The sequence below is a fragment of the Cibotium barometz genome, chromosome 12, assembly GCF_041138505.1.
Source record: "Cibotium barometz isolate CiBa-2024 chromosome 12, ASM4113850v1, whole genome shotgun sequence".
In the NCBI taxonomy this organism is placed as follows: domain Eukaryota; kingdom Viridiplantae; phylum Streptophyta; class Polypodiopsida; order Cyatheales; family Cibotiaceae; genus Cibotium; species Cibotium barometz.
In genome coordinates this window covers 29,322,239-29,331,006 of record NC_141057.1, presented here as the reverse complement: position 1 = coordinate 29,331,006, position 8,768 = coordinate 29,322,239, and the positions used below count along the sequence as shown (strand labels likewise).

General features: G+C 36.6%; 1 pseudogene; it reads left to right on the top strand.

Annotated features, from left to right (window-relative positions):
* Positions 1-2,182: 2,182 nt before the first annotated feature.
* Positions 2,183-8,768, top strand: part of LOC147633264 (uncharacterized) — a 31,331-nt pseudogene continuing 24,745 nt past the window's right edge.

The following is an 8,768-nucleotide window of genomic DNA, read 5'->3' as shown; positions in this document are numbered from 1 at the left end:
TTTGACGCGAATATGAAAATCAGGTATCGCGTCTTTCGGCTATCATGACCAAGTTCTCGTGTGTGTGTGGGTGTGTGTCCCTATATACACATACACAACTAAATTCACAAGTAGAATCGTATAGAAATATGGTGCATATAATCAAAAAAACGTGATATTCACTTTGAGTAGCTACTAATTAAGGATCTTTTAATTTCGACTGTTTGCTTAGAGTAGCTAGAATATATGCATCTAGTAGCCATTTAACGCGAATCAAAAAAAATAAGAAGATTGGAAATGGAATATCGTGTCTTTCGACTATCATAAAGATTTTGGTATATTGTGTTGCATGTTAAAATATATTTAAGTATATTTCTTTACAAGTATGACGATACAATTGTCGTTGTCCATATATGTATGTAGTAAACATACATATATTTTTATGTACAAGGATGATTGTATTGTCAAATTTTTAAAGAAACAAGCATAAACAATGACTTTTTCACTCGATAGGTGTTACCCTTAAGAAATAAGGAAACAAATGCGCTTCCAATGCATTCTCGTTTTTAAAAGGTATATTTAATACTGTTTTTGTGATGGTAATGTGATCTGGAATAGGTAACTGGTAAGAGATTTCGTTGAGCTGAAGCATTGGTCGTGAGGCACATGAAGTATTGACGTGAGGCAGCTGGAGCAGGGTTCATGAGCTAGAGCATTGGAGGCTGAGCTGGAGTGTTGGTCGTCAGCTTAAGTCGGCTTTTGAGAAAAAAAAGCAAACACGCGTTCACGGATTGCAAGAAATAAAATGACATTAAATAATGGAAAAGTGCGCTTTAAATGTGACACGTATAGAGAGTACTTTTTGCCACATGTCATTGTTTTATTCATTGCATGCATATTGATCGTTTGACACAAATATCGAAGCACTCCACGTGTCGCGCTGCGATTGATGTCATACGGTCACGTTTGGACTTAAATAGCACGGCCCAATAAACTATTCTCACACAAACTCATGGAAATGGATAGTTTTTTGCCCTGAATATCTCTAAGGTTTCTTGAAAAGTCTAGATTATAAAAGAGTTCGAGTTTCTACACCCCAGTTGGCGAGAATCTAGCTGTCCCTTCCTTCCGATGAAAATAATGACTTAAACTGCGCTTTGAGTACAGTTATTTTAGCTATTAGAATGGAGGAAAAGCGTGCCAAAATGGAAGCAGACATCAATCAAAATATATATTCTAGAGCAGGTAGGTGTATTACGCATTTTCACGTGCCTTCTTTAAAGAAATCATTTTAAAATCTTTAGATGCTTAAAGATCTCAAGGAATCCCTGCATGTAGTAGCCATATGACCGAATAGGCTAATCTTGGATATTTCAAGATGAAATACCTCATCATTTTGCTTCCCAAAACAAATTCGGTTTTGATAGCCAAAAGACGCAATATTCTATTTTGAAATCTCTTACTTTTTTGTTTTCGCGTCAAATGGCTACATACACAAATACACACACAAACAAACACACACACATATAGATATCCTTAAGTATATACTGCAAATATATATATGTATATATATATACATATAAATATATATATACATATACATATATATATACATATACATATACATATATAAATAATACATATACATATACATACATACATACATACATATATATATATATATGTATGTATGTATGTATATATATATTTATATGTATATATATATATATATATATATATTTGTGTGTATATATATGTGTGTGTGTGTGTGTATATATATACGTGTGTGTGTGTGTGTGTGTGCATGTCTATATGTTTTTATATGTGTAGATATATTTTTCTATGTGTGTGTCTGTATATTGGTATATCTTTGTAATTGTAAATTTGTATATATACATAGATATGCCTCTATGAGATTTTGCATGTGCACGTAAACTATATTCAAGTTTGCTTTTGATAGTCAAAAGATGCAATATTCTAATTTCAAAGCTCTTATTTTTGTATCTTCACATCAAATGGCTACTTGTATTCTCTCTCTCTCTCTCTCTCTCTCTCTCTCTCTCTCTCTCACACACACACACACAACACACACACACACACGCAGATCGACACATAGCTATTTTGCAATCAATTTTTATAAATTAATCATATATCTATTTCTTATAATGCAAGGTCAAAGGGATTTAAAAGAAAGTCTTCTGAAATGGATGCAGAGTATAGCTTTAGAGGACAAAAAGATGTACTGGATAAGCAACCAAGGGAATCAAAGATTTCAAAGAACAGGTTGATCAATTTTTCATCAGGTTCAGTTGTTTCTGCAAGTGACGCTCCTCTTATAGTGCAGAGTGAAGTACGTGAATCTGCTCAACCAATTGCAGCAATGTCTTCCGTATTTGATTACGGGCATGTCAAGTTTTGCAGGTCTTGTACTTTATAGTGAGTTTGCAGAATTAAGCAGGTCTTCCAGTGTTGTTCCAAAGATTTGTGCCTTTAAAGTAGAGGATCCCGATTCTGAGGAACAAACTAAGGCCAGCAGGATTATGACAGTAGCGCGCCGATAGCTTAGATTCTATGGTAGAAGTTGATAAGGATATGCCAAACTTGTCCTTGATTCTTGTCGGTGGCAAGGAAGTCAGTAAAAAGGGATGTTGATTTCTCTATAGGAACTCGTAAGGAGCAAGAGGTTGTAACACGAATTTTGAAAGATCAGTCACACTATTATTTGATGAAAAATTGTTTGATTTCGTCTACGCTTCTGGGGCTAGTGAGCAGTATCATCATATATTGGCTGATGTTTTCAATAGGCCACTTGAAATTTCATTAATTTTAGAGAAGCATCATGCAGATTTTCTATCAAAGGAGAGGGCTGATTTTGAAGATTCTTTTAGGAATGGGAAAGTTCCTATTTGTGGGGAGAGCTTATGTACATTTAATGGATTGCTCTCCAAGTTCCAAGTACCTCAATCTTCTCTAAAAAAGGTATCTTCAATTTCCTTCTCACCGCAAAGCGACATGCTCCATACACCCCATGCACTATAGGTTGTTGGAGGAATCGATTGGATTCCTATGTTTCCTTCATTGTCTATACACTATTCTCCCTTCATTAGGGGAAGAGGTGTTCTATATGAGGAGACTGTTGATGAGGATGTGCTTGCAGATGAGACCAGCTGGCCTAATGAGACGAAGAGATAGCAGTTGTTAATGAGGCTCAACTTGAACAGGAGGCAGAAGAAGCAAAGACCCTAGACTTGGTTCTTCTCAAAGTCAAGGTTTAAAGATGCCAGATAATCTAGAGTTCAATGTTGTAGACCGCGAGAAGCTAATTCTGCTTGCACTCCCGGAGTTCAAAATTTATGGGAAGGTGTATCTCCTTTTGATGAGTGACATACAGAATACATTTAGGATACGTGAAGACTACGCTCTATCTGTGCCATAGCCAATTTTCATGATGGAGAGGAGGGATTTGTTTCAGAGGACTCTAGTGACCAAGAGGCCCTCGAGTTGAATTTTGATGTCAAAGACTGTCTAAAAGGAAGTGTTTCAATAAAGCAAGGCAGTATAGGGATGATGGATTAGTCCCGGACGATCAGTCTTTCAAAAAGTTTCAAGAGGATCACGGTTTTGATAAGCTGGACGACTCTACACGAGGTTGGGTGGTGGACAAGAAGATGCCGATAAAAGAGAGATCAATTGATCTCTGGATCAACAACGCATTTGGCAAATGAAAGCACTCAAGTACTGGAATCTGTCTCTCTCTCTCTCTCTCTCTCTCTCTCATATTTTTGTGGTATTCAAATTTCTTGCAGAGGCACAATCGGAGCTACCGTGGTAGAGATGCTGCATTCTCTTACTACCTGAAGAGATTATCAACTGCAAAGATTTTGATCTACCATAATTCTATGAGCCAACAGGGTGTCTTAGCAAATTTCTTGTTCAAGACACTCTCTCGCTTTCTTGGCAGTACAATAATACCCAAAACATACGATAAGATAATTCTTGTAGAGAAAGTAAGTGCAGTAGATATTTTTGGATACTACCTTGGCTTAAGAGCTTCTAGGAGAGCTTACTTTCTTACATACACTGCTCTAGTGCTTTATCCTTAGGTATAGAGAATCCTGAGAAGTTAGATGAGTATGGAAAACATTTTCTACTTAGATTCAAGCAACCAGCACACCGTGTTAGCAATAAATTACTCAGGGACAGAGAATCCTGAAATTGTATTAAAAATTTTCTTGTATCACTACATTCTATTAATCCAGCATGATTTACATAAATCTTTTTTTCTCTCCATTTGTTTTGTGCTTGGATAGCACTTGAGTTTTTAAAAGCTTTAGGTCTTTTCTGTTTTCTGTTTTCTATATCTCTAAGTGTTTGAAGCATCTTAGACGACTTTAAGGTTTCTTTTCTGTGTAGTTGTTGGAGTATTTTGTGGTAGAATCATTGGAATACTTCATGCATGCTGTTTGCTTTTCTCCTTCCTCCACCATGTTGTGTATGCCTGAAATATGCATTTCGTGCCATATAGTGTGACTTTTCTATCCCTTGAGTGTTTGAAGTACTAGGGTTTCCATATTTTTGGATAAAAAATGGCACATTGTTGTAGAGAATATGCTGCATATCAACAATGAGAGAATCAAATGTGCATCAATCAGTTGTGCATGATGTCAACTAAAAGAACATAATCATGAACCTTACCATGTAGTGTGTTATGTTGGAATCTGTCCAAGCTATCTTCATGACTCTTTTGAAAGTTTGCAGGTTGTCTTGAAAGCTCTTTTTATCTTGTTGTGTCTAGTTAACTTTGTCACACATTCTGAAAAGAACATCAATTGATCGCCAAACCTCTGCCTTTTCATGCCTTGATTCACTCTCTTAATCTTTCACTGCATTATGGAGACTTTTCCATTATTCGTACTAGATTCTTCTAATGTAGTTTGATTTATATACTTTTCCTGTCTTGGTGCTTTTGTGTTTTTGACTGTGGAGGGGTTCTAATAGAAATCTTCTTGCTTTAACACCTCCAATTGATGGTTTCATTGGTACATCCTTCTCATTGGTTGACTTCTTAGTGTCTTTCAGAATACGAACATTCCCTCCATGTAGTCCAATCTCAGATAACACCTTTTCAAATGAGCAAAGGGCTTCTTTTCTCTTTGGCACCTTCTTTATCTTCCAAGCAAATCCAATGTATAGAAACACCAATTTCTCAATGATACGGCACAATGCATGAAAGGTACAAATATGTACATTGATGAGAGGAATCTCAAATACAGGGCAAAAGTTCTCATCAGTCAAATTTTGGTTTGGTGGTCTTCTCCACCACTTAGAGTCTAGCTCTTTTGCGGAATCCAAGCAATAAAGACAGGGTGATCTTGCGTTAGCTCCCTTGTTGCAATTGAATAAGCACTTGAGTGTCTTGAGGTCACCTGCAAGATGCCACTGAACTTAGAAGTCCCTTGTTTGTCGACGCTAATGATTATGTTTTCCTTCGTCTGTTTGCTAATCGATTTAGGAATGGATGTATGATGAAACAACCAAAACAATGTTTCATGATCTTCTTTCTTGACCTGTATAAATAGATAATGTCAAATTTCTTCCTAAATAAGAGAAAAACAAGTCTGTAGATAAATGCAATATGATTTACCTCAAATGATCCTAGCGACCATATATTTGTTTCAAATTGCACGCTGAAATATTACGGATTATCATCCTTCATGCATTTATTGAGTGCTCTATTCATTAGTGTTATTGTCACTCTTTCTACCTTTTTCATTTTGATAATCTCACATTCATCAAGCTGATGACAAATTAAAGCACACCCCTTGTCTCCTCATAAGTGATGTCATAGAACTCTACCATTCTCTTTTGCAAAAGCTCCATATCTAGGAATATATTATTGAATTAATTGTATTGAATGATGCCACTTTCTCCATTGAATGCTGCCACTTTCTCCATTGTGAATTCCTCTTCAATGTGGTAGGGTTTACCGATGTATTGCAATACCTCTGCATTCAGCTTGTCCCGAAATCTCGAGACATCTATAGGAGTTGGAAGTAGTTTCCCTTTGATTCCCTTGGCATCAAAAACTGAACATAGTGACTTCTGAATAGCACTGTAACCTCTTCGACTGACTCCATTACTATCCATAACATCCTATATTTCTGTTGTGGAGATTGCATTACTACTGAAATTTTTCTATTATATCTCCTTTAACCACCTCGAACTTCTTTTCCTGCAACATTTCCTTTGCCATTATTGATGTAAGCAGTAGAGGTTTAAATTGCTTTGCTGGAAGCATATTCAGATTAATATTTTTCTTGTCAGGATGTAGTACAACCCTATAGTTAACAAAGATAATATGTGACATTAAGAATACAGTAAATGATAATTTCTAACACATTGATACCTTATTGCTTGGATTCTTTTCTTTAAGCCACCTAATGATAAGTTCTAACATAAAGAGCACAAAATAAAAAAAAGAGTACATGGTGAAAGGGAAGGACATTGTTCTTGTTCTTCTGTAAGTTGATGATTTGATTTTGATAGGAAGCAATGCAGCCATGGTTATAGCTGTCAAATCCAAACTGTTAAGCTGAGCTTAAAATGAAAGATCTTGGACACCTGCATTACTCTTTTGGACCCCTTGATCTTTGAGATGCTCATCAATTCTTCCATACCAGGCTGTTGGAGCTTGTTTCGAAACCATACAAGCTCTTCAATAGCTTACAAATAAGATGCTATGTTCTTTCTTTGACATAACCTATAGGCTATTTCATGTAGACTTCTTTCTCAATTTGGCCATTGAGGAACACATTGTTTACATCCATTTTTCATAATTTCCAGTTATGAAGAGAGTCTAAAGAAAGGACTAACCTAATGGAATTCATCTTTGCTACTAGTTCAAAGGTCTCTTCATAATCAACCCCCTGTTTCTTAGTACAACCTTTAGCTACAACAAGTCTTGCTTTGTACCTATCTATCTTTCCTTCCTTGTTGTACTTAAACTTGTAAATCCATTTGCATCCTATGGCTTTCTTGTTGAGTGAAATCTAACAGAGATCCAAAGTGTGATTCTTGTGCAATGCAATCATCTTTTTTTCTATTGCATTTGTCCATTCTCTCTTATCATAGGCATCCTCATAGAAGAGGGGCTCATCATGTTGCATCACTGATGTTAATGGAGTATAATTTATTTGTTCAAAGTCTAAATTGTTACCCTTGTGATATGTTAAACTTTGGGGCTACTTTCTCTCTCTAGTAGACCTCTAGAGAGGGCTACTTGGTGGGAATCATCTTCTTCCTCTAATTCTTCAATGGAGACTTCCAAAGGTTCTATCTCCCCTTTAAGGGTAGCTGATGAAGAAGGGGTGTCTGCATATGATGGATCATGTGATGGCCAGCTTGTAGGCTCATCAACTATCACATCCCTTGACACAAATGTCTCCTTCTTAACTGGATCATAGAGTTTTTAAGCCTTATGCTCACTATTGTATCCAACAAACACACACTTCTTGGACTTGTCATCAAGCTTCTTCCTATTTTCATTTGGAATATGCCTAAGCAGCCAAATATTATGAGATGATGTACGTGAGGCATGACTCCATGAAAGGCTTCATATGGGGTGATTCCCGAGAGTACTTCATTTGGGGATCTGTTCATCAAGTAGCATGTTGTGCTGATAGCTTCAGCCCACTAAGTGTTGGAGAGGTTCTTCTCCTTTAGCATACACCTAGCTGGCTCAAACAGGACTCTGTTCTTCCTCTCAATAAGTCCATTTTATTGAGGTGTATAGTTGTAGGTTAGTTGCCTTCTAATGCCATGCTCAAGAAGGTATTTACTGAAGTATTTTGAGAGGTATTAACCTCGATTGTATGACTTGAGGACCTTGATGCTTCTACCTCTCATATTTTGAATCATAACATGAAATTCTTTGAAAAATCCAAATACTTCAGCTTTGGATTTCATGGAAAAAACCCAAATATATGAAGGAAACATAGTATGTATTACCACCACAGTGAAGGAGTGTGGGCTGACTTACAAACATCTATGTAAATGAGGTCAAGGACTCCTCCTACTTCTATAACTCTGGTACTTCTAAAAAATGGTGCTCTAGACGACCTACTTGCCAATGCAACAGGCTTCACAGATTTTATTAACTTTTTGCAGAGATGGTATGATGCCCAAAACCATGCCTTTTGATTCCAGTCAACACATGCTATTGAAATTCAAGTGACCATACTTTTATGCCATAATTCTGATGGAGGTAAGCAGGATGACCTATCAGCTTGCATTGTTGTTGATAGGTTTTATATTGATCCACTCAACTTGAAGAGTTTTCCTTGCTTCTAACCTCTTTCGACAACTTAGGATCTCTGAAAAATAAGGTTGACCTTCAAATTTCACTTTGAAGCCTTTATCCACCATGGCTCCAATTGAGAGGAGTTTCTTGGTGAGTGACGGCACCAAGAGGACACCTCCAAGCTACTTCCTTTCCCATATGTTTAGATCAAGGGAAACTTATCCTTTACCTATGATAGAATTAGGAGTAAACCAACTGCAATATAAAGCAAACCATCATGAGTAGAATCCAACTTAAAAAATTATTCAGCATAAGAAGTCATGTGAGCTTGCTCCTCTATCAATGATTGGCCTCTGTGATCTCTTGGATAGAGACAAAATTGTTAGCATTTGTGAAGCTTTGAGATCTTCCACACCTTTAGCATAACTGACTGATTTCCCTTTTAGATCAGCTTGCTTTTTCTTGCAATATTTATCAGAATGTCCATATT